This window comes from Pleurodeles waltl, chromosome 4_1 (genome assembly GCF_031143425.1).
Source record: "Pleurodeles waltl isolate 20211129_DDA chromosome 4_1, aPleWal1.hap1.20221129, whole genome shotgun sequence".
Lineage (NCBI taxonomy): Eukaryota > Metazoa > Chordata > Amphibia > Caudata > Salamandridae > Pleurodeles > Pleurodeles waltl.
In genome coordinates this window covers 608,868,964-608,893,515 of record NC_090442.1, presented here as the reverse complement: position 1 = coordinate 608,893,515, position 24,552 = coordinate 608,868,964, and the positions used below count along the sequence as shown (strand labels likewise).

At 47.9% G+C, this 24,552-nt stretch overlaps 1 protein-coding gene across 10 annotated transcripts in view; it reads left to right on the top strand.

Annotated features, from left to right (window-relative positions):
• Positions 1-24,552, top strand: part of SLC38A4 (solute carrier family 38 member 4) — a 262,923-nt gene that overhangs the window by 122,289 nt on the left and 116,082 nt on the right. For 4 of the 10 annotated variants that reach the window (XM_069229043.1, XM_069229045.1, XM_069229039.1 and 1 more), the window contains exon 2: positions 16,567-16,678. The exons of 4 other annotated variants lie outside the window; for them this stretch is intronic. The gene's annotated coding sequence lies outside the window, so the exon portion shown is untranslated. Of the gene's footprint in view, positions 1-15,560; positions 15,709-16,566; positions 16,679-24,552 lie in introns of those variants that run through there. 2 more of the 10 variants (XM_069229040.1, XM_069229041.1) reach the window with 2 other exon arrangements.

The following is a 24,552-nucleotide window of genomic DNA, read 5'->3' as shown; positions in this document are numbered from 1 at the left end:
CTGAGGCATGCAAAGGAATAAAATAAAAAAAATCTGACTTCAGAAATAGGAGACTTGTGGATGAGCATTTAGAAGATATCTGGCACTACCTTGGATTTAAAGCTCCTATGTTTCATTTAAATCTGAATTGAGTAAGTGGGCAAAATCGCAGGAGCGATTTTGAGGAAGAAAATATGAAGACTAACAAGATAAATGCCTGGGGAAAAAGATGAGTGACCCTCAGACTTGAGAACTTCAGATGAAGCTGGAATACCCTAAACAAATAGGCAATTGGAATGTTTAAAGTATTTATGCAACACAACAAAGTAAAATGATTGATGGAGTGTTGAAACTTTTCAAACACTCATGCCCAGTCCCAGATCTGGGTTTAATCCATCACTATTTTGCTCGCCACATCCCTTTAACATGGACTCCGAGATATGCAAATCAGTCTTGACCCTGCTCCCCATGGGAACAGTCCAGTCCGATCTGCCAAGCCAGGTCCTCCCTGGACCAGAAACAAGCATACTGGGACCGGTTTTGGAGTATTACCCCTCATCAGCCAGGATAGCTCAATCCAGTAGAACAGTGAGCAAGGGACCCACTTCTGAGCATACCCTAGCCACTTAGGGCACAGATAGCAACCATCCACCATATAAACCATTACATGATGACACAGAGGGTTCTACTGAACGGGCTCACTGCATGGTAATACCACCAGGGAGACAACTGAGTGTTTGGACAGGGCTGTAAAAGCCACTCCCCTGGTACAGGATTTACCCACTGGTGTCCAGAGACCCCCAGGACTGTTTACCTCCCTAGGAGAGTGACTTTTATGTGTGTCCTATCTAAGCTCAGACGGCACATGTGTGGCGGGTGGTTCAGATATAGTAAGGCCCATTTTTAGTAGGCAGTGGTAAATTATCAGTGTTCCCTGACTTCACAGCTGCAGTGCAGGCCAAGTGGGCCTCCTTCCTGGAAGTAAAAAAGGTGCTTAGAGCAAAAGGATTGCAATACTCCCTGATGTTATTTGATTATACCGGATGGACTACACACTTATGAGAGGATCAAGGAATGGCGTGGGAATGGTTGGAAGCCCACAAGGCTGGCTCTGCCCTTCTGGCGGCCCCCCACAAAATGCATGTCCCTAGAGATAGACCTTGGAAGTGCTTGCAAAGGGCCCAAGGGACAAACGCCTGAAGAAACCATCCTCTTTGCAAAAGGAGCATGAATGGGTGGCAGCTCTCTGAGCTGTAGCGGAAATTGCAGCATTAAGAGAGTCGGGCTCAGACACTGGCACATCTTCAGACAGGAGATCAGTGTCCTTGAAGTCCAAGGCCTTTATGGTGGAAGAAGCTGACTTGCCTGTAGTAACTCTACAGTCAGTGGATGAACTGGTTTGAGACATTGAATTGATGGAGGGAGGGGCTGCCTGGAAGCTGTGGACCACATGAACTGTCAATGTCTTTCTGAATGAGATTTATTGGAGGTTTAAACATGGGGTTTTGAAAGCTGTTTAGTTATTATCGTCTCCTCTGAGACCCAAGATGGAGGGCCTTCTGGTTGCTGGAAGTAGAGAGGGGCATGTTCTCGAAGGATGATTGGGTGAGGGGCTGGTACGCAGCTTACATTTTACAGCAGGACCTACCCCTACCATTGGCCTCTACCAGGTGACTAGAAGTGGCAATCTACTGACAATGTTCTTCTTTTTATTTTTAGGTGGCCAGTCATTGCTGGGATGCTCTTGGGATGGGGAGTTCATAGTTGGTGTTCGTATTGTTTGTCTTGGGGTTGCAGTGTTTTTTTGTTGGGTAGGGTTTGGTTGACCGGAGGTGCCGGGGAGATCAGCGAAGGCCACTTAAGTGATCTGTTCAAAAGCAGGACAAACGTAATGCATTATCCTTTTTGACCTGGAATATCCCTTGGATGGGTTCAGCCTCTAAACTCTCAATATTCACATAAATATTTGCTGTGGTGAAGAGGGTACAGGTAGCTATGCTAACCAACCTTGTTGGGAAAGAGGTGGAGCACTTGCAGCATAGATGACAGGGCCAGTTGTATGATACCTCCTATTTGGTCTATGCTCGGGGATCCTTCATTTGGATTCGAGCGGGGACACTCTTTGAGCTTCTACACTCCATCATTGACCATGAGGGACATTATGTCCTACTGAAGGGTAGGTTGTAAGTCAGAGACATCACTTTAGGGAGTGTCCGTTCCCCAAATCATGACCAAGTGACCTTCCTCCACTCCCTCTCCTCCCACCTGGCATTGTTACTGGCTTATAACCTCTAGTTAGGCCGGGACATTAACTGTGTACCTGATATCTTGTTGGACCAGTTCACCCCTGTCGGGGCAATGGCACACAAGACAGCTGAGGCCTTTAGCGACTGGCTAAATAGATGACAGTTATCTGATCCCTGTAGAACCCAGCACGGAATGACACAAGACTTCTCCTTCTGTTTGTATATCTACCAGCTTTATACTCAAATAGAAACATTTGTTTGCTCCAACTAGTCCTGGCTCCTTGGTATAACGCCATAACAAAAATTGTGCCCAGAAATCTTTATTTCTGATTTGTGCTTTTGTATCGTTAGAGAAGTAATTTAGCTTGTGTAGACATTGTTATTCCGGGCCAATTTTTCTGGAGGGCATTTTTAAAATGGCGGATGTGTTGCAGTTATGATGTAATATTTCAGCAACCATGAGACCTTTATACTTCATTTTGGTGTCAAAACATAGGTTTTGGGGGTCGAGTAGTCTTATAGAGACAGAAAATAACTTCTCAGAGCAACCCTTCCTCCATTTTTCAAAATGGCAGCTCTGTAATGATGTGTTTAGCCATGATATTGGTAATTAATTTTAATATTGTTTTTGGTTCATGGTTTCCGTTGATTCAAATTTTAGACATGAGCGAAGCAGGTAGTAGCAGAGGATCTTTACCTCCTGAAAGAGTGTTGCTAACTACAAAATCTGAGGAGTCCTTCAACAAAGAAAACTGTTTCATATGCCAAACTTATCTGAAAGAAAAGCTAACATCTACTATGGCTGGACAGAAGCGAGTTCGAGATTCTGCAGAAGTACGGAAAGACAATGTTCACAAAAGATTAAAACTGATGGGTGAAGAGGATCAAATATTTTATCATTGTAACAATGACAGTGCTGTACGTCGTATACAATGGAAAAAAGAATGGGAAAAGATCTTCAAGCAATAGCAGAAACCAGTGAATCACAACAAGAATCTGAGTCTTCTAAGAAAGTGATGACAACCAAACCAATGCCCTTCCACTTAGGTCGATGGCTACCCCTTGTCCACCTCCATCAACTGCTCAGAAAGCAGAGGATCTTCAATGTTTTAGCTGTGGTTTAGCCAGAACAAGGGCCACATGGATTGACAAAAGAACAAAGACCAGAGTATGTAAGTCTCAAAGGACAAACATGTTTTTATCTTCAGCTAGGTTCTTCCAAGATGAAGTTTTCAGCCGTGTAGCTGATCTAAACAGCGAGGTGAATGTATTTGCAACATTTTTGAATGCCCACCCGACCTGCATGTGGGCATACATTTGAAAATATGAATGTACAATAAGCTCCCAGCAGTAGCGTAACTACCAGCCTTCAATTAAGTTTGCACTCTTTGAAAAAGCAAATTAAGTTTTAAAGCCACTCTTGTGTGCTGGTTATGGGCCCGCACTCAGTGAGATCAGAGAAAGAGCAATCAAAATTGATGAAACTGTATTGATCCATAATAATAAAATTAAGATTTTTCTGGTGAGAATGTAGAATGAAAGAATTTGTTTTTGTCAGTCTAACAAAAAGAATGAGCCACTTATGATGTTCTCAGCTGATTTGACTCTTGAAGTTCTTGTTGCTAAAATAAGATCACATGATGCAGTAAAATAAGCAGGAACCATTTTAAGGAACATCCCGAAAGATTTAGATTTTGGACTTGATGACAAATTTTGTGATGCCCCAGAGCTCAAGGTGTCAATAAGAATTTCTGATGTTGTCCTAACATTTTTTACATCATCGTTTAATATCAGCAAAGCAAAACTGTAACAAACGAAAGTTCTTGAGTTCGTAACAGAAGCCTACAACATTGATGATGGCTTTGAAGATATAAGCAAAGAAGTGGAAGACAATCTCATGGACTGACAGGCTTATGCTGTACAAATGTATTGACTTTTCCAAATCATGTTTTATGGATTACAACACAGCATAAACGAAAACTCCGCTACACATGAAGACTGCCCACGCAATCTATGACAAGTGTAAAAGTAAAGAGCCAGTCACTTCAATAAATGGGATTGGTGTATCAACAAGTTATAATGACATAGTACCAAAGAGGAATTTGTTAGCAGCTCATGCTGTAAAATGAATAAAATGTGAATCTGACAGCACATCACTTCCTAGTCACTTTATCAGGAACGGATTTAAAATTGCTGCTCTTGATAATTTTCATTTTCCATACAGCTCTACTTTGTCTGGAACATCCAGCACACATGATACTGTCATGGTGCTTTTTCAAGACTGTACCAATGACGTAGCTGCTGGAAAACAAGCTGTGTCAGCTGTAGGCATAAATAAATGAAGCTGCAAACTTATAACCCAACCGCTTTGCCAACATGTGTGAAACCACTACAAGCCATCAACACGTCCCAGTCTACCAGAAAGTTTCAAAGTGGCTGAGGACTTGGATATTCTACCTGAGGCTGCGGTCTGCGAAACTGATTTAACTGAATGTATCATACCCCTTATTTGGTGCCGATTGCCAGTTCCAGTGTGGGCTGGAATTCATGCTCTGATCTCCCAGAATACTATCCCACTAAAGAAGGTTGAGTTTTTACCAGCAATATCATCTCCTGGTCACAAACGTACTATCTGTATACACAGCTCTAAAACAATGTCCAAAATGTGCATGCTCAGCTTGAAGACCAGCCTATCCTTCCAATTTTATGTGATGAAGGTGTTTTCAGTATTGTAGCTGTCATTTCTATGAGCAATCCAGTAGAATTTGATGATCTTTATCGAATGATGGGCATTTCTACATGACAAAAGTTGTGTTGCGGTGTGCAGGAAGTTATCTCAATGGATGTGACATAGATGGTGCACTTATTGAGGCTGAAATCTTTGGAAGCAAAACTGTCTAGTCATTATTGCGTGGAGATCATTCAGTTTGTTCATTACAAGGTATTTTCATCATATCAGAGGCTATAGAAACATTGCATTGGAATGCTTTCTGAAACAAGAATGCCGAATTCGTTTTTGCATAGCTAATCTCAGAAGTGAACAAGGCATAGGGTGCACTTCGTTCAAAAGACATAGGGGGTTATTCCAACTTTGGAGGAGGTGGTAATCCATCCCAAATGTGACGGATTTACCACCAGCCGTATTACGAGTTCCATAGGATATAATGGACTCGTAATACGGCTGGTGGTATATCTGTCACTTTACCATCACTTTTGGGACGGATTACCACTTCCTCCAAAGTTGGAATAACCCCCATAGGGTCTTATTACGAGGCTAGTGGTCCAAAGACTGTCAGCCTGGCAGTGGCAGTTGGACCGCCGCGGCTGTGATGATCCGACTGCCACATTACGAGGTTGGTGAGCAGACACACCAACCTACCGCCATCCCCTCCAGGATAATGGTCTGACCACCATGAAAAGTCTGGTGGAGAACAAGTGCAGGGGGCCACAGTGGGGCCTCTGCACTGCCCATATCAATGGGCAGTACAGGGGTCCCCCTATGCAGACAGTGCGCATTTCAAAGGTGCTGCTGCATCCTGTGTTCAACAGCATTTTCACCAGCTCAATTATGAACAAGGAACAATGCTGTTGCACCTTTCTAACTGAGTTGACGGGCGGGAACCTTGGTTCGCGCCCGTCAGCCCAGTGGGAAAGTTGTAATAGGGCCAGTGGGGATACCTCACCACGGGCCTGGCAGTCAGGTTTTCTAACCGCCAAACTTGCAACCAGGTCCATAATTGTAATCCAAAGCCAGGCAATGTTACATACACTCAGTTCAAAATCCTGAAAACCAAGGGGTAAATTTGTGATACACCCAGTGCAGTGCCACTTTCTTACAACCCTTAGCACCCCCTAACACCATCATGTGTGTGCCATATTTAAAATATGGCTCACCATGGCAGTAGTTATAGGTACTAGCATCATAATTTTTTACGCTAGTACGATGCTTTGGAGGATTAGCGTAAAAAATGTTGACGCTAATCCTGCAATACACCCAGAGGACCATTGAAACCAATGGAAGCCTCTCTTTTTTTTATAAACTAATTTTTATTGTTTTGAAAAAGAAAAGGGAAGGGGAAAACATTTGGAAAAAGAAAGCTCAAAACAGCTTGCACAGGTGAGTACGGTGAGTTGCAAATCCAGAGTACATTGACATTAAACCAATCCATACGACAGGCGTTCTGTCCGTTTCTTAACATAACGGCTGGAGCCACAATCCCCCAGCGGTCTACAGCAGCAGTCCCAGCCACCCTTCCCACACCTGGAAGCCTCCTTTTAACGCCTGCTCTGAGCAGGCATTAAAAGTGCTGAAAAAAATGGTGCAAGGAAATCTGCTAGATTTCCTTGCACCATTTTTTGTCCCGCCCCCCCAGTGGGAGAACACCCCCTTTGCATACCTTATGTCTGGTGTAGGCATAATGTAGCGCAAAGGGTTACAAATGCATTGCGCCACTTTGTAATTGTGTAGCAGCGTTTTTGTCCTTCTAGCACCACATTAGCGTAGAAACATGACACTAATATATAGTTAGAACTGCTCAAGGCCCTCTTAAATCTGGGCCCAAGTTCTTAGAGTTTTCAAATAATGTGAAGAAAAATCAGAACTTTGCAAGTACTGGGTAAATGTTTTACACATGATAGCTCTAGTGAAAAACATGGTACATGTTGATCGGGCAGGTGATTGGGAGCTGCACATGAAGACCGTAGAGTCACTGATTACTGTGTTTTGTGAATTTGATTGCATAAACTACCTGACATATGGGTCCTGGTATTTGGAAAGAGTGAAGAAGCCTCTACTGAAAATTCATCCAAAGACATTTTGTAGTGAAAGACACAGAGGGAAGGTTCAGTGCTGTGGCTCCATGAAACTGGAACAGACGATCCAGAGATCACAGAAAAGCTCCAAGGGAATTGTTTGTTAGACACATAGTAGTGAATATGTTGTCCAGTGGCAGCTAGTTTACCAAGATGTCCTTTCTATTTGCAATGTTTTCAGAGAGATGACAAATTAAAAATTAATGGACCATTGAGAAACTGTTCCTCATCACGAACCTGTCGGGAGTTTTTTAATACACATGTTGACAGCCTTCTTCATTTCATGCAGCAGCAAGGAAACTCCTCTGAACTGACTGAGCCTGTGCGACTACACAGCTTCGTCACCAAACAATAAGTAGATAACAATATAAAGACACGTCTACTAGATGTCCTAAAACACGGATCAAAACTATACACAGAACTGAAGCAGGAGAGAGTTACAAAAAACAACTTTTGCAAGCACATAGAGAGATGGACTTAGCAAAAGAAAGGGGTGAATTTATCAAGGACATTATGTTGCATGATCTTCTTCCAACAAATGCATTATTTGATGGCGATGCTGCAACCAAACCAGTGAAGCACAATCTAGTACAGGAGCTCAATGCAAAATTAGCCTGAAGAACTTCAATTTGCAAAGATGTCCTGTTGTTGTGGACTATATGTCAAAATTGCGAATGGTCAAGATTTTATCTATGCAAAACTTCGGAGAGGTTGTTCAGACTGTTCTACAGATTTCAAAGTCAGGGTGCACCTTGCAAGAACTGGACATTGTCTTTGACAGTTATCTTGAACTATTTTGTGAGAGAATCAGATGATTCTCTACAAGTGGAACAATTGACTTTACCTGCATCAAGAATTCAACACCTATACCTGCGCAACTTGATAAATTCTGGTTGTCAACATCGAGCAAGATGAACTTTGAGATGTTATCTCACCAAAACATTGCTGATGCTTCAATGAACACTGAATTTCCAATTATTGCAAGTGAAATTACTGTCAATGAGGAGTTGGTGCCTGTAGAGCTATATTCAAAAGTTATGAGCCATATTGTTCAAGAACTTAACAGAAAATTGGATGTACTGATCTTTGTGTTGTGCCACATGTTGAGTAGGCTGTTCGAAATGGTTCCAAGCAAGTCATTTTACTGTCAAATTACACATATGTTTTTATTGTGCTACTTAGATTTGTTGCAATGTTCATATGACAAGGATTTTCATGAATGCGTTATGGAACAGGCAAGAACAGACACTCGGGGCCTCATTAGGAGTTCGGCGGACGGGAAGACCCGTCTGCCAAATGTCTGATGGGGAGGTTGCCGCCACACTGGCTATCTCTCTGCTGAACCCAATAAGACTTTCCCGCTAGGCTGACTGGTGGAAACCAAGGTTTCTGCCAGTCAGCCTAGCGGGAAAGTGATGGCAGCACCCTCTTAGTGTTCACTGTTTGCACAGCAGATACAGCAGACAGTGAACATTGCGAGGGTGCTGGGCAGGAGGACCCCTGCACTGCCCAAGCCATGTGCACAGGTAGTGCAGGGGCCCCCTTTGACCTCCTGCACCTGTTCTCCACCAGCCTTTTCATGGCAGTGATACTGCCATAGAAAGACTGGTTGAGTACCAGGTCATAATCAGCAGGGTGCAGGCTGATTCTGACCTGCACCCCTCATCAACCTGTTGGGATCACGATCCCCGTGGAGACAGTGGAACCCTCGCGCTGTGACTACCAGGGTCTTAATGTGGCAGTTGGACCGCACCCGCAGCGGCAGTCCTGACCACCACCGCAAGGCTATCGATCTAGAGATCATCAGCCTCGTAATGAGGCCCTTAATTATGCTTCATATTCTGTTCAAGAAACGTGACCCAGAGATGCCCAGTGTTCTCATCGAGGCACATATTATTGCAGGTGATGACACTATGAGCAAAATTGGAACAAAGCTTGGAGCTTCAACTGCTGTTCCTGTGAAGTTTCTAAAAGGATTTGCTGAGACAGAAGCAGAATGTGACTTTAAGACGTAGAAAAATACCTTGTGCATGTGTGGGAAAACAAGTTCTGAGTGTCACACATTTGACGATCTTCTCCACAGTGAGTTCAAGAGATCAGGCTCACTAAGGCCCTCATTACAACCCTGGCAGTCGGTGTTAAAGTGGTGGTAATACCACCAACAGGCCGGCGGTAAAAAAAAAAAAGGGATTTGGACCCTGGTGGTTACCGCCATACAACACCGCCACTTTAACACACCGACTACCAGGGTGGTAACAGCAGGTGGGTTGGAGACTTCGGTCTCCAGCCCGGAGGCTGTCACAATCCCACCCTCGGGATTACGACCCTGCCTACCGCCATGGTTTTCATGCCAAACTTACCACCACGAAAACCATGGCGGTAGGCACTATAAGTGCCAGGGAATCCCTTCCCTGGCACTGATAGCGGTCTCCTCCGCCCACCTCCCCCTCACCAGAGTCCTCCCCCACCATTCCCATCCCGCTCCTGCCCCGCACATATACACACCCACACGCGCACCCATATACACACCCACACGCGCACCCATATACACACACACGCATACCCACCACCACCCACGCATGCACACATGCATACCCACACACCACTACACACACCGACATAGCTTGTCACACACATGCATCCACAACACACAACACTCACAATCACTCATTCACGCATGCATCCAACGCGACTCACACCTGCATGCACTCATCCCAAAACATAAACACACACCCCCACATACACACAACACCCCCACCCTCCTCTCCGGTCTGAGAACCCGACTTCTCTGCTTGCAGGGGGTCCTCCGGCTGGAGACGGTCCGCGGTGCTGCTGTAAGCAGCAGCACCCATCAGCAAAACACCGACAGGCCTTATCATTGCTCATGATACGGTCAGCGGTGTTTTGCTGGCGTAGGGGTGCACCTGGCAGCTGTGCCGCCTTACCGCCATCCGCCGCCATGACTCTCATCGTGTTCTGCCAGAATTCTGGCAGAATACCGTCGGCGGTCATAATACGGGTTGACGGCCGGTAGCCGGGCGGCTTTTCACTGTCTGCTTAGCAGACAGTGAAAAGTGCGACGGGTGCTACTGCACCCGTCGCATGGCCGCAACACCGCCGGCTCCTATGTTGCGGCCTCACCCCGCTGGGCCAGCGGGCGTAAAATTGGTTTGCGCCCGCCGGCCCAGCTGGGATGTCGTAATGGGGTCCGCGGGAGTGCGGCCTGCATTGGCGGCCGCACAGCAGTTACAGCTTGGCGGGTGGCAGTAGCCGCCCGCCAAGCTCGTAATGACCCCCATTGTGTGTTATTAATTATGTAATTTGAGCTGTGTATGCTCAATTCATATTGTCATTGTACTTTTTGGGATTTGTAATAATATGAAATAAGGAAAGAAAGAATGTAGGTCTCATGGTTCCTGAAACATTACATCATTACTGCAGCACATCTGCCATTTTTAAAAACTTCGTCCAGAAAAATTTGTCTTGTATCACCAATGTTTATCCAAGCTAAATTACTTCTGTAATGACGCACAAACACAAATCAAAAATGAAAATCCATAGACAATAATTATTTTTATGGAGGTATATGAGGGGGCTTGGATTAAACAGACTTAGTCAAAATGTGAGTGTCTGGGACCTACCCTCTTGGATCATAGTCCCTTGTTAGGTTTTTGGCATGTTGAAGAGCGCCCAGAGATTCCTATGTGGTGTATTAACCTGTTGTCCCTAGTAGATAGTTGCTTCTGAGATACTTTGGGAGAAATGATTGCCCAGGAATTCAAACTCAATGACGGTTCTGCTTCCTCTAGCCTAGTTGAATGGGAAGCCTTGAAAGTGGTGGTTCAGGGTCACTGTCTGAGCCACTTGGTTGGAGTCAGGTGGGAACTAGACAGAGAATTAAAGGTACTTCAGAGCAAGTACCATGAGTTAGACAACACGCTGGATTCAGATGAGGTTGTGGCGACCAACCTCTGGGAGGCTCGAGTGCAATATAATGCTGTGGTAGAATGCCTATGCTGTCATGATTACAAACCCTATATTGGTAGGGCACATGACCAGAAGGGACGAAAGGGCAGGCTACTTGCATAGCTCATTCGTCCAGAGTCTCAGGGAGCCCCTACTACACAAAACCTAATGGATAATTCTTTATTATTTCAAAGCCATTAATGCCTTGTTCTGAGAATATTATGAAACATTGTATAGGCCTTTGGAGGCTTTACCCCTGAGGACACAGGCTGCGTTTTTGCATTGCTTACCATTGAGGGATCTTAACCACGAGGCGTGAAAATGGTTGGGAAGCCCTGTGACAGCTCACGATATTAGGGCCACCATAATTGAAATGGCTACTGAGAAGACCCTGGGTCCTGATGGCATGCCTGCTGAGTTCCACTCCGAGTTTGCAGGAACCCTGCTGAGTTCCACTCCGAGTAGGCCCAAAGTCACTATATGTCGATTCCTTGAAGGGAGGAACAATGCCTATGTCCAGACTGTATGTGGTTGTGATCCCTCTACCCAAGACTAAGATTCAGGGTGCCAGCGTCTTGGAGTTATGCCCCCTGTCCATTTCAACTTTGACTTAGAGTTAGCAGAGTTTTGGCACTCTGCCTACCCTCCCACATGCTCACATTGATCCATGAAGACCAAAATGGTTTCATGCCATCTTGTGGCACCTCCTTCAATCTTTGACTGCTATACCATGTCCTTTATCATCCAGAAGTGCTGTCCCTGTTGGAGGCCACACTTATGTCAGTTGACCTGGAGAAAGCAATGGAATTTCCTGTTTGAGGTAATGTGGCGGCTGGGACTAGTAAAAAGCTGGATCAGTTGGGTTAAACTTCTTTACTTTACACTGACCGCACCAGTTAGGATGATGACCGTCACTCCGCAGTACAGAGTGCATATAGGCACTAGGCAAGGTTGCCCCCTGTCGCCCCTTCTTTTTGCTTTAGCTATAGAACTGGTTAGAATATCCCTCTCTTGGTTCCATCGGTTGGAATCCTTGCTCTGGGAACTGTTATGAGATGGAGGCTGCCATAGAGTGTCGCTGGAATCCCTTCGCCGTCCCGCCAAAAAGGGAAGCTTGGGCGCCCCTAATTTTGAGTTCTGTTTCTTAGCAGCACATCTCCAATGGGTCTCCCAATGGCTTTATGGGGTTCGCCTTAAGGAGCTGGACATAGTAGGAATGGCACTGAATCAGAGTATACTGCTGGCGAAGTTACTTTGCCCAGCAACTGTCATTTCCTTACCAGCAGTGTTATTGGTGATGGATTTGAAGTGTGGGGGTTCTGTGTTCAGAAGACAACTGGGACACACCTTGACGCGCCTGCCCTGCCACTGATTGGTCTCCCCCATGGTGAACCTCTCAACTTTTTTATGGCTGGTCAGCTGTCGGCCTGGACTCTACTTCAGATGGTCCCAATACAATCTAGTGAGAAGTGTGGCACAATGGTTAGAGTGGCAGATCCTGATGCAGAGATCTGTCCTGGGACCAGGGTTCAATTCCCACCTTGGTCGGTCTTGGGCTCAATTCCCTTGGACCAGAGAATTCTCACCTTGGTGCCTGATCTAATTAATGGGTCCCACTCTGGGCAATAGCTTGCTGAATCTCCACAACAGCCCTGACAGTGCTTGGATGCCTGGCTTCACCCTTGGGGTTGCACAGGAGCGGGCACTTCACAGGGAAAAGCCAAGAGGGGTTCCACAGTGGTATGCATTCAGTGCCTTGAGACCTTAACGGGTGAGGAGTGTGAAGTTTTACAGTTTTTACCCCCAGGCCAATTTAAAAATCTACAAAGTACTGACACATACCTTTGGAGACTTAGGGGCCAGTGGCAGAGGGGAATTTGTGAAGCATGAGGTACTCCAAATATTGGTGTCTATGGGCACGGCACTTGGTGAAATGGTGTTATAGATCACTGAATAGAATATTCTGGAAACCCGTTTTGATTTCTAGGAATTGGTGGGACAAGAGCTTATGGACCCAGAGTGGTGTAGGATCCTGCGTACCTCAAGAAGGTCTCTATAAATATGAGGCTAAAATGTGGACATGGAGTTCTGCCATATGACTCATCTGGTCTTTGAATGCCACCTTGAACGCATTGTAATGCAGAGGTCTGGCTGCTGGGACTACTTCCTATGCCCATGAAATGCACCGTTAGCCACTGGTTCCTAGATTTGGCCTTGTTGCTGGCCAGGAGATGCATTACCATGGCTTGGAAGGTGGCAGCAGTGCCAGCGGTGAGTGCTTTGATGAACAGTGTTACTATGTAGGTTAGGGAACAGAAGAGGGCCCTGATCCATGAGGATGCTAGAGGAGTGCAACAATCTCCAATAGCTGGTCTGTGGTCAGAGGTTTTGGAGGCTTGGGAACACCCAGAGAATGACAAGGAGAGGAACCCTGATAGGACAGATGGATTGGTGGAGGGAGACGGAGGACATTTCTCCGAAGACTCAGAAGAAGAAGAGAGCAGACCTTAGAGGGGAAACCCTAACCTACCATTGGGTTGCTTCTCCCCACACCCCTGGATGGTAGCTACACTTACCAGGTGCCCTCCCTATCTTCCTTCTTTTTCTCACCCCCGCCCCCTCCAGTGCTGGAGTACCTGTAGGTTTATGTAAGGATATCTGCATTCTTCTTGTTTGTTAGGCTATCTTCAGTTTTACGAACTGACACACGCAACCCTTGAGATGGTTTGGTTTCTAGTTTCGGTTACTATACATAATGACTCCTGTGATTCCCCTCCCCATTAACCCTGAAGCCTAGTCTTTCTAACAAAACGACCTGGGAGGACCAGGTAGTGGCTTTTGATGCTGTGCAAACTCTCTGGATACAATACTGAAGATGGACAATGGGGGTATCTGTGTTGACCATCATCCCAGACCTGACCTTACCATTATATCTAACTTTCAGTATAAGGTTATCTCAGAGGAATATATGGGTGAGACCTTGGATTGCATGCTTCCACATTCTCTTTTACAAGCCTGGTTCCCTGGTATGATAACTACTGATTGAAATGTCAGGACTAAGGGCCTGATTAAGAGTCTGGCGGTCACAAGACCGCCAGACTCTTAGTGGGGTTTGGACTGCCATGGCTTCAGGTACAAGTTTGACGGGTGGTCCCACCAACAGACCACCATCTCCGCCAGTATCCAAGATCCTGATGGGCAGACAGTGGTCCTGGTTGCATTCAGGCAGGGTGGCGCTGGCAGGGTGGCGCTGAACTCAGCACCACCCTGCTGATTATAACCTTTTATCCGCCAGCCTTTTCATGGCGGTTTCCCCACCATGAAATCTCTGGCGGAGAACAAGTACTGGAGGCCACAGGAGGGCCCCTGTAGTGTCTATGCCTGGGCATAGGCAGTGCGGGCCCCCCCGCTCACCACCCTTGGAGTGCGCCCTGTCTGCTTTGCAGACAGCACCTTCTGTGGGTGCTGGTCTGCCCCCTCTATGCAACGAGATAGCACTCTGCTCTTTAAGGGAGCTCAGTGCTATCTCCTAGCACTGTTCCTGCCGAGTGCTATCTCTTAGCACTGTTACCGCATAGTCTAATTGGCCTACTTGTGTTGAACTGAGATTGCACATCCAAGAATTTGTTTTATTTTAATGAAAGACCCAGGCTGGAAAATATAACTTTGGTGATAAGACGTCAACTTCGAGTCATACCTATCTGAAACTATCTATACGTATTAGAAAGAAAGCACTGCAAAAGTCAAATTTTATTACAGTGAGAATGTGCATTGCAGCCGAAAATCTCCTTTTAAATGAAAACATGTTGCTATATCAAATGTCATACTGAGTAAAATTTTATAACTGTTTTTTGTGAAGCCATAGCATGACCAACCCATGCAACATAAAATGTTAAAATATAGGATTGGGGTCAACCCTATATATGTCTATCCTGAGTTATCTAAAAGGGTACAGAAAGCCGGGGGATACTGTAGATATGTCTGTAATATGAACTGCTCAAATATACATATTTTATTGAGTTATCTATTTTATACAGCTGGGAGACGGTGTAAGTTTTAAACCGATTCTGTTTAATTATGGTATAATCTTTCTCCAGAAAACATTGAGTTTTCAATCTGCTATGTATTTCCTAGATGTAATAAGTGCTGTTGGGAAATGTTTTCATATGGTACGAAGGAAATAGATCAATTTTAATAAGATTTTATACATTTTCAGAAAGTAAGAATAACAGTACTTAGAATTATTTAGTTTTACATTTTAATTTTAATTGAGTATGCTTAAGTGATGAGTTTATTGAAATGTAAGAAATAATGGTAAATTGTTTTTATGTTTGCAATATTTTAATGGACAATGGTTCCAATAAACTTAATTTTTGACTGACATTGAAAATGTGTTGGCATATCAGATTCCACATTTTGTTCAAATTTCAAATTTTTACAAGTCTTTTATGATAAATAACGTACCTGGTGTTTAATGATTGCCAGATGTAATTATTGATTCTGTTTGCCCATCACATCTAAAGACAGCAGGGTGTTTTATTAATCGTTCCCTTGCAGTAGACAAACATGCTGTTCTCCGACTAAGAGGAAAATGTGGACAGTGCATTTCAGGGAACTCCTCTGATGACCGCATGATGTGCAGAGCATAACTGTGAAAAGCTAAACTGTGCCTCGTCTGGACTTGGGTGACCAGGAAGAGGACAAGGTGAAAGGGTGTTTCCTTTGCCAAAGGAAAATAAATATTAGTAGTTTATTAAAAACCGTTTGACTGTGAAATATGCCCATATACTTTAGATATAAAAGAGTTGTCCTATCTTCTATATTGCTAATAGGTTTTGTAAACAGTGTTTTCTGGTGTTCCTGTGCACTACAGTGCAATTCCCCAGGTACATTAACTGCATACAGTAAAACTTCAAATTCCTGCTGGTGATTCTAGATGCATTCACTCACTCTGTCTCACAAGGACAAAGGTAATCCCCTGTGACCTAGTCTCACTATATCCCATTTAGCTATCTCAGCTCTGTAGTTCCCCCCCCCCTGATACCTCCACAGAAATCCAGCAGCAACTCCTCCACTATGGTGAAGGAGCATCCCCTCTCACCTGCCAGGAGTTGCAAAACTTTAAAAATAAATGAACCATAAACGGTAAGCTTAAACAATGTACATTATTGTTTTATTTTTAAAGGGGCGGGGCCATAGGGGGATGACATTCATGGAGGGAAGTGGTGTGCACTCCCCTTAGTGAGCATGTGTGTTTGGCCGGCTGTCTCAGGCCAGCCAAACACACATGCGCACTGAGCTCTCTCCAACCTGGCACTGTGTTGCCAGGTTGGAGAGAGAAGGGGCAGGTTCCCAGTCTACATGGGAGCACCAAGTCAGGACTTTCATGCAGAATTAGGAATGGCCACAGGGCAGGCTGGGAGTGCAGCAGTGAGGAGAAGAACGTTGCTGCTGAGGTACGTTTTTTAAATTTTTATTGGTTTTGTTTTGTCCCCCAACCCAATCCCTCCCCGACACTTTGCACCGTCACCAGCCATAACTGCAGCAATCCCTTCAATTGCAGATGGTCCCTAGTGCAGAAGAGATGGTACAGGACGGGCGCTGAACCTTGCTCTTCTTGATCAGTTGCCTCATGTGCTCTTTAATATAAAGCCACCTTCTGCACCTCTAGCTGGGTATGTACTAAAACATCTATCATATGTAATAAAAACTGTCACATATAGACACAGCCAAGATGCTGATTGTACGCTCATCACAGCACTTGATCATCATAGAGTTTTGCGCTGCATTGTACTGCCTTTTGTAAGCATTTTCTGGGTTATTGCCATGTTGGCCTGCTGACATAGGTGTTTGCACACAATTATTATATAGCTATTCTGTATTCCGTATTTGACACTGGTTAGCCTTACCTGACTGCATACTAGATATATCTGCCATGTGTAAATGTCATGAATCTATATGAGCAGGAACTAGAGCTGCCTTTTTTCCTCTTTTCCGCTACAATTTTTCCTCTTGTCCAGCAGAAGAACATAATTTCATACGATCTTTATGTGATGAATATATGGCCTTAATAAGTAGCTGCCAGCTGAGGGGCATGGGGAAAGGTGGGGTAGGATGGAGGGGGTGGGTCAGACTCCTATTACAGTAATTAAACGCTGCCCAATCCAGGAGTGTTGTTGTACAAAAATCTTGTTGTGCTTAGGATGGCAAACATCTTTCAATTGTCGTGCTCATATGGTGCTGAGAGCCTCTTCTTTGGAACGTGCTAGTATTGACTGCACTTTTCTCAAAACAATATTATATATTTCATTGAGTTACGTGGGTATTTGGGCCCTCATTACAACCTCATTACAACCTTGGCGGTCGGTGGTAAAGCGGCGGTAAGACCGCCAACAGGCTGGTGGAAAAAAAAATCACGACCGTGGCGGAAACCGCCAACACAAACAGCCACTTTAACACTCCGACCACCACGGCGGTACAATCAAACAGCATGGCGGTCACCGCCAACAGACAGGCGGGAGACAATATACCGCCCACATTATTATGACAGGCCAATCCGCCACCTTTTCCGTGGCGGATTCAACGCGAACAAAAACACGGCGGAAACAGGACTTGGAAGGGAAAACTGTCCTCTCTACACAACCCACGTGGAACCAGGACGCCATGGAGCCGGAACTTCAAATCCTCCCTGCGATTGTCTGCCTGCTCCTCTACCAGAAGCACGACCGACGGCGGCGACGACCACGGTGAGTACTGCACCTACGACACAGGGGAGGGGGGAGTAAAAGAGTGACACACACACGCAACACCCCCACCCCACCCTCACCAACAACAACACACACACAAATACATGCTGAAACGTTACATTACCCCCCCTCCCTGACCCCCTTGGAAGAACGCAAGGACAAATGGAAATGATTTGAACTAATGTAATCAAGAAAAATCCATTACTCAAAAATTGATATACACTATTAACAAATATGTACACCAAGAATTCAAGTCCAGGTCCTGCACCTATATAGTCCGTGGACCACTGGGCGCAAATTGCATGGGCGAGGCCCACGCAAGATACCCGATCCAAACGGAGAGAACACTGCAGGGGCATCTGATCGAAATAAAACAGGCACCTCAGGGGGAAGGGAAGGGGGGGCACCTCAGCCGGATGAGTGCACGACGCCAGCTCCACGAGGGGGCTCCATGCCCATTGATGTATCCTGGGGAGTGCAAAGCCACAGTCTCTCAAGTCTCTCCAGTGGGTGGTTTGCCCACTGCTTTATCCTGGGGAGTGCAAAGCCACAGTCTCTCAAGTCTCTCCAGTGGGTGGGGTGCCCACCGCTTTATCCTGGGGAGTGCAAAGCCACAGTCTCTCAAGTCTCTCCAGTGGGTGGTTTGCCCACTGCTTTATCCTGGGGAGTGCAAAGCCACAGTCTCTCAAGTCTCTCCAGTGGGTGGGTTGCCCACTGCTGCATCCTGGGGAGTGCAAAGCCACAGTCTCTCAAGTGGATAACAGTCTCCACTGGTTCTGGAGGGGGCTTTGTGCCCAGAGTGCTTCAGCCTGCCAAGGACTGAGGTAGTGGATGTGATACTCCTCTGACGGTGGTGCAACATGGTAGCTGCCCAGGCCCCTGGAACTGACCACCAGCCTCGTACGAATAACCACTGGGGATGACAGCCATGTCTGCGGTGGTTCCACTGGCTCAGGATGTGGCGTGGCCGCTGGCGGTGCTGGCGGCGGGCTCAGTAGCAGCGGTGTTTGCGGGGGGCTCACTGACCTCGGTGCTGGTGGCAGTGTCATGAGCGGCGGTGCTGGTGGGGGGGCTCACTGACCCCAGTGCTGGCGGCAGTGTCATGAGCGGCGGTGCTGGTGGGGGGCTCACTGACCTCGGTGCTGCTGAAGGGCACAGTGTCTGCGGTGCTGGTGAAGGGCTCAGTATCTTGGGTGCTGGCGGCAGTGCATGTGGCGGTGCCAGTAGCGGTCTTGTCCGCCGTGCTGGTTGGCGGTGACTTGTCTTTCTTTTTCAGGCCCTTCCCCACTTTGGATGGTGGCGCAGCTGTCTTGCCACTCCCAACTGTTGTCTTGGCTGAGCCCTTGGTGGCAGGTGTTTTGGCCTTCTCCCTCCGGGATGTGGGCAACTTCTTCTGTTTTGGAGGTGGGGGAATCTCCTTGGACTTGCTCCTTGGGACACTGGCAGCCCTGCTGCTTGGCGCACTCCAGAAGCCGGTTACTGCTGGCACTACTGTGCCCGGTGATGTGGTGGCTGAGTTGCTGGGTTGGGACCTGGAAAGGCGGGCCCTAGCGGACGGAAGGGGTGGCGGAGGTGAAGGGAAGAGGTCAAGGTTTGACAGGAAAAGTTTCTTAGACACAATGGGACGGGTAGATGGAGGGGGTTTGGGAGTGGAGGAAGAGATAGTGGTTGTAGGAGGTGTCCTTTTGCTGACTTTAGGTGAAGGTGCATGGGCTGGAGGCTGTCGTGAGGTGGATGGCTGTTGGGTGGGTGTGTGACTGCGTTTGTATACTTTGGGAGGAGGTCTCACAGACCCACTGGGAGAGGACACTGGAGATGTGTGAATGGTAGTGGGGTGGTGACTGCACGTGAGCGGTGTGTGGTGATGGGCGTGCTGGTGATGGAGATAGTGGCTGAAGATGTAGTGCATGCAGGTGTGAGTGGAGATGTGACAGGGAGGGAGGATGGAGACGTGGAGGAGGGGGACACAGTGGAGGCAGTGGATGTTGGTATGTGTGCATGGGTATGATGCTTGTGTGAGTGCCTGTGGGATGTGTGGTGCTTATGTTTGTCAGAGCCACCCTTGTGTGTTGAGGTGTGTGCATTCTGTTCTGATGGTGCGCTTGGGACAGGCTGAGGTACTGGGGATTGGGTCTGGGTGGAGGAAGTTGGAGGGGGGAGGCTGGACACAGGGCCAATGGCTGCCATCAGTCCTGAGGCCAGAGTCTGAAATGCTCACTGTTGGGCTGCCTGGCCAGAATGAATGCCTTCCAGGTATGCATTTGTCTGTTGCAACTGCCTCTCTACACCCTGGATGCCATTCAGAATGGTAGACTGCCCAACAGTGAGGGATCTGAGGAGGTCAGTGGCCTCCTCACTGAGGGCAGCAGGGCTGACTGGGGCAGGGCCTGAGGTGCCTGGGGCGAAGGAGATGACCACCCTCCTGGGTCAGCGGCCACGGGGCACACGCTGAGGGGCTGCTGGGAGGGTGGTGCTGGTAGGGGGTGGCGGCTGTACCTGTAGATGCGGGGGGCACAGAGGGGCCCGCCATCACAAGGGAGCTCATATCAGAGGAGGAGTCGGTGTTGCTGGTCTCTGCTCCAGTTCCCGCCATGGAGCTCCCCTCACCCTCCGTCCCACTGGTGAATTCTGACTCCGTTGTCTCGCCCTCCAGGGCCAAGTGGGATGCAGCTCCATCCTGCTCCGGTGGCACAGCTCCTTCGCCTGATGATGCTAATGCACACAAGAACAGGGAGACCACAAAAAGGGTGGGGGAAAGAAAGTAGAAAGACATGTTCAGTGCATATGACACCGCTACCGTTGGCGGACACTACAGACACAGCAGCCCTCTGCACTACGCCGTGCACTTAGAGTTCCCGAATTTATCACAGGAACATGAAGTATATGGCCTATGCCCGATTGCTGCACACATGGAAGTCACAGGAGCCTAACTGGGTGTAGATGGCTCTTACTACTGGTAGGGTTGGGGTGCCACTAAGCCTGCCTCATAAAGGGTCCTTGCCTACAAAGCTCGCCCTGGCCTAAGGGAACCCACTGCCCACCTCCCCCACCCAGACCCCTCCAATACGCGCATAGTCAGATGGATGTGACGATACTCACCCCCTTGTGGCTGCTGTGATGCCCTCAAGCGCCCATCCAACTCCGGATACGCCACTGCCAGGATACGGAACATCAGGGGGGTCATGGTGCGACTGGCACCCCTCCCACGTTGGGAGGCCATCCCCAGCTGGGCCTCCGCCGTCTTCTTGCTCCAGCGGCGAAGGTCCTCCCATCTTTTCCGGCAGTGGGTGCTCCGTCTGTGGTGGACCCCCAGGGTCCAGACGTCCTTGGCGATGGCACGCCAAATATCCTTCTTCTGGTGAGCGCTGACCTACAGGGATAGTACAGGGGAAAAGGAAAAACTTTGACCGTCAGGACCGTCACAGTCATTGTCCCATGCTCCCACCCTTGCCCTGACACATATACACTCACTGTCGTATCATGGACGCCTCATCCGCCCCCCCCCCCCCATCTCCCATCCACACCACTCCAAACAGGCATTGCCCATACAGCATGCTCACAGTGTACCCACCTGTTTGTCTGGAGGACCGTAGAGTAGCGTGTACTGGGGGAGGACCCCATCCACTAGTTTCTCCAACTCCTCCCATGTGAAGGCAGGGGCCCTTTCCCCAGACACTTGAGCCATTGTCGCTTCCAGACTGAGGTCACAGCAGCACTTGCAGTCTAGGTCCTCTCCTGTCAAAGATCAGGTATCAAGTGAACAGATAGAAAATGACTGTCACGTCCGCGGCGGTGCTTACCGTCACCGCCGGCGTACATCGTCATTGGCTCCTGGGACCCATAGGGTCCAATGTTAACCAATGCAGGACTGCGCTGCGGTCTTTGACCGCCTACCGCGACGATGTACACCACCAGCGCAGTTACCTCACATCCCCTTGTCCCACCTTACAGGTCAGGCAGCCGCCATTTCAGGGGGCCACATGGCATTAATTTTAAATGCATCACACATATCTAGGCCTTACATACACACTAAGACAGGCACATAGCGGATTGACAATTGCGTGCAATAACGTTGTTTTTTTGTACCTCAGTGTTGGCTGACCCTCTGATCGCTGTTCTCATCCATAGAGCATGTCCACTGGGGCAGGTGAGGAGATGGCGGCATTCTCCAGTGTACAGAGCGCTGGTGGACCTGTTGACAATGGAAGATCGACATGTAATAGTCACCTACAGACTTGATCATGCCACAATCCAGAAACTGTGTGCCCAGTTGGAGCCAGACCTGATGTCAGCTATCCGCCATCCCACAGGAATCCCCACTCTAGTGCAGGTCCTGTCAGTACTCCATTTCCTGGCAAGTGGGTCTTTTCAAACAACAGTGGCCATAGTATCAGGGATGTCCCAGCCTATGTTCTCAAACGTGTTGTCTAGAGTGTTGTCTGCTCTGCTGAAACACATGTGCACCTACATTTTCCCTCAGGTGGAGGATTTGCCTACAGTGAAAGGTGACTTCTATGCCCTGGGACATATCCCCAACATCATAGGTGCCGTTGATGGGACACAAGTGGCCTTGGTTCCCCCCGCAGGAGTGAACAGGTGTACAGAAACCAGAAGAGCTACCATTCTATGAATGTGCAGATGGTGTGTTTGGCTGACCAGTACATCTCCCATATGAACGCCAGGTTTCCTGACTCAGTGCATGACGCTTACATTCTGAGGAATAGCAGCATCCCTTATGTGATGGGGGAACTCCAGAGGCGCCGTGTGTGGCTATTAGGTAAGGACAAGGACCCTATACAGTGTGAATAGTTGTCTGGGTCTGGGGTTGTCCGTAACGGTTAGTGTGTGTCTAACAGTTGTCCCTCGATATTTGCAGGTGACTCTGGCTACCCCAACCTGTCATGGCTACTGACCCCAGTGAGGAATCCCAGGACAAGGGCAGAGGAACACTACAATAAGGCACAGGGGCGAACTAGGAGGGTTATAGAGAGGGCCTTCGGCTTCCTCAAGGCCAGGTTCCGGTGCCTCCATATGACAGGTGGTTCCCTTTACTACTCACCAAAGAAGGTGTGCCAGATCATCGTGGCCTGCTGTATGCTGCACAACTTGGCTTTGCGACGACAGGTGCCTTTTCTGCAGGAGGATGGTCCTGAAGGAGGTGTTGTGGCAGTTGTGGAGCTTGTGGACAGTGAAGAAGAGGAGGCAGAAGAAGAGGACATAGGCAATAGAAACACCGTGATCCAACAATACTTCCAGTGAGACACAGGTAAGAAGACATCACTACCACCTACATCTGATAAAATTGTTCGACCTCACATCTGTCTGTCACTTTCACCCAGTGTATGGACCCTAATTTGTCACTTTCCCTTTCGATTTCACAGATGTGGATCCCACTGTGTGACCTCTGCTATGTTACCTCATGGACTAGAGCTGTGTGATATAGGTATGTTGACAATAGTATGGACATTGCTGTTTCCTGCAGTTATTGCAAATACACATTTGTGAAAGCACAGACTGACTCCAGATTTGTTTGAGGTTCAAAGGTGTTTATTTAAGTGCTAAATAGTGGAGGGGGTTGTAAAATGGTCAGGGGTGATGGTTGAAGAATGTCCATGGCAGAGTCCAGTCTATTGGTCTCACAGGTGCATTGTCCAAAGGGGCATAGGAAGTGGAGCTAGGGCAGTTTAAGGATGGACAGGATGACAAAGTGGGACAGAAGGATGACATTCAGGGTGGTCTCATTTCTTGGCGGGGGTCTTGGCATTGTTCTCTGCATTTGTCCTGGATCTCAGGGACCGCTTGCAGGGTGGTTCTCCATCTGCAGGGGGTGGGGTGCTGGTGTTGTGGTCCTGTGGCGGTGCCTCCTATCCACTAGTGCCGGCGGAGGTGGTGGGCAGTTCATCGTCCAGTCTAGTGTCAGGGGCCCCTTGTGCTACAGTGTCCCTCCTGGTGTTCACAAGGTCCTTCAGCACCCCTATAATGGTGCCCAGGGTGGTATTGATGGATTTCAGTTCCTCCCTGAGCCCCAAATACTGTTCCTCCTGCAGCTGCTGAGTCTCCTGAAACTTGGCCAGTACGGTTGCCATTGTTTCCTGGGAATGATGGTACGCTCCCATGATGTTGGAGAGGGCCTCGTGGAGAGTGGGTTCCCTGGGCCTGTCCTCCCTCTGTCGCACAGCAGACCTCCCAGTTCCCCAGTTTTCCAGGGCCTCTGTCCCCTGAGCTGTGTGCCCACTGCCACTGCCCCCAGGTCCCTGTTGTTCTTGGGGTTGTGGGTTAGCCTGGGTTCCCTGTAGTGGTGGATACACTGCTGCTTGACGTGTCCTGGGGACAGAGGTATGGGCCCGCTGGGTGGGTGCTGTGTTGGTGTTTCCTGAGGGGGGAGGCTCTGTGGTGGCCTGTGACTGTGTGAGGGGAACCGACTGTCCCGAGGTCCCAGATGGGCCGGGCTGATCATCTAGATCCAGTTGGACAGAGCTGCTGTCATCACTGTGGGCCTCTTCTGTGGGTGGAGTGGACATGTCTGGAACCTCCTGTCAGGTGACGTTGGGTAGGGGTCCTGCAGGGGTGTAAAGGCATGATTATTGCATCTGTGTGTGCCCTGGTGTGCAATGGGTGGGTGACCCTGTACCCCAGTGCTTACATTCTTGTGTAGGACCTTGTGTGATAATCGTTTAGGGGTCTGTGTGGGTATGTGTAGTGGACATGCATTGGTGATGGGTGTCCATGCTTTGTTGTTGCATGCAGGGCTTGGTGTTGGGATGTGTGGTTTGTGATAGTGGGACATATGTGAGGAGTTGGAA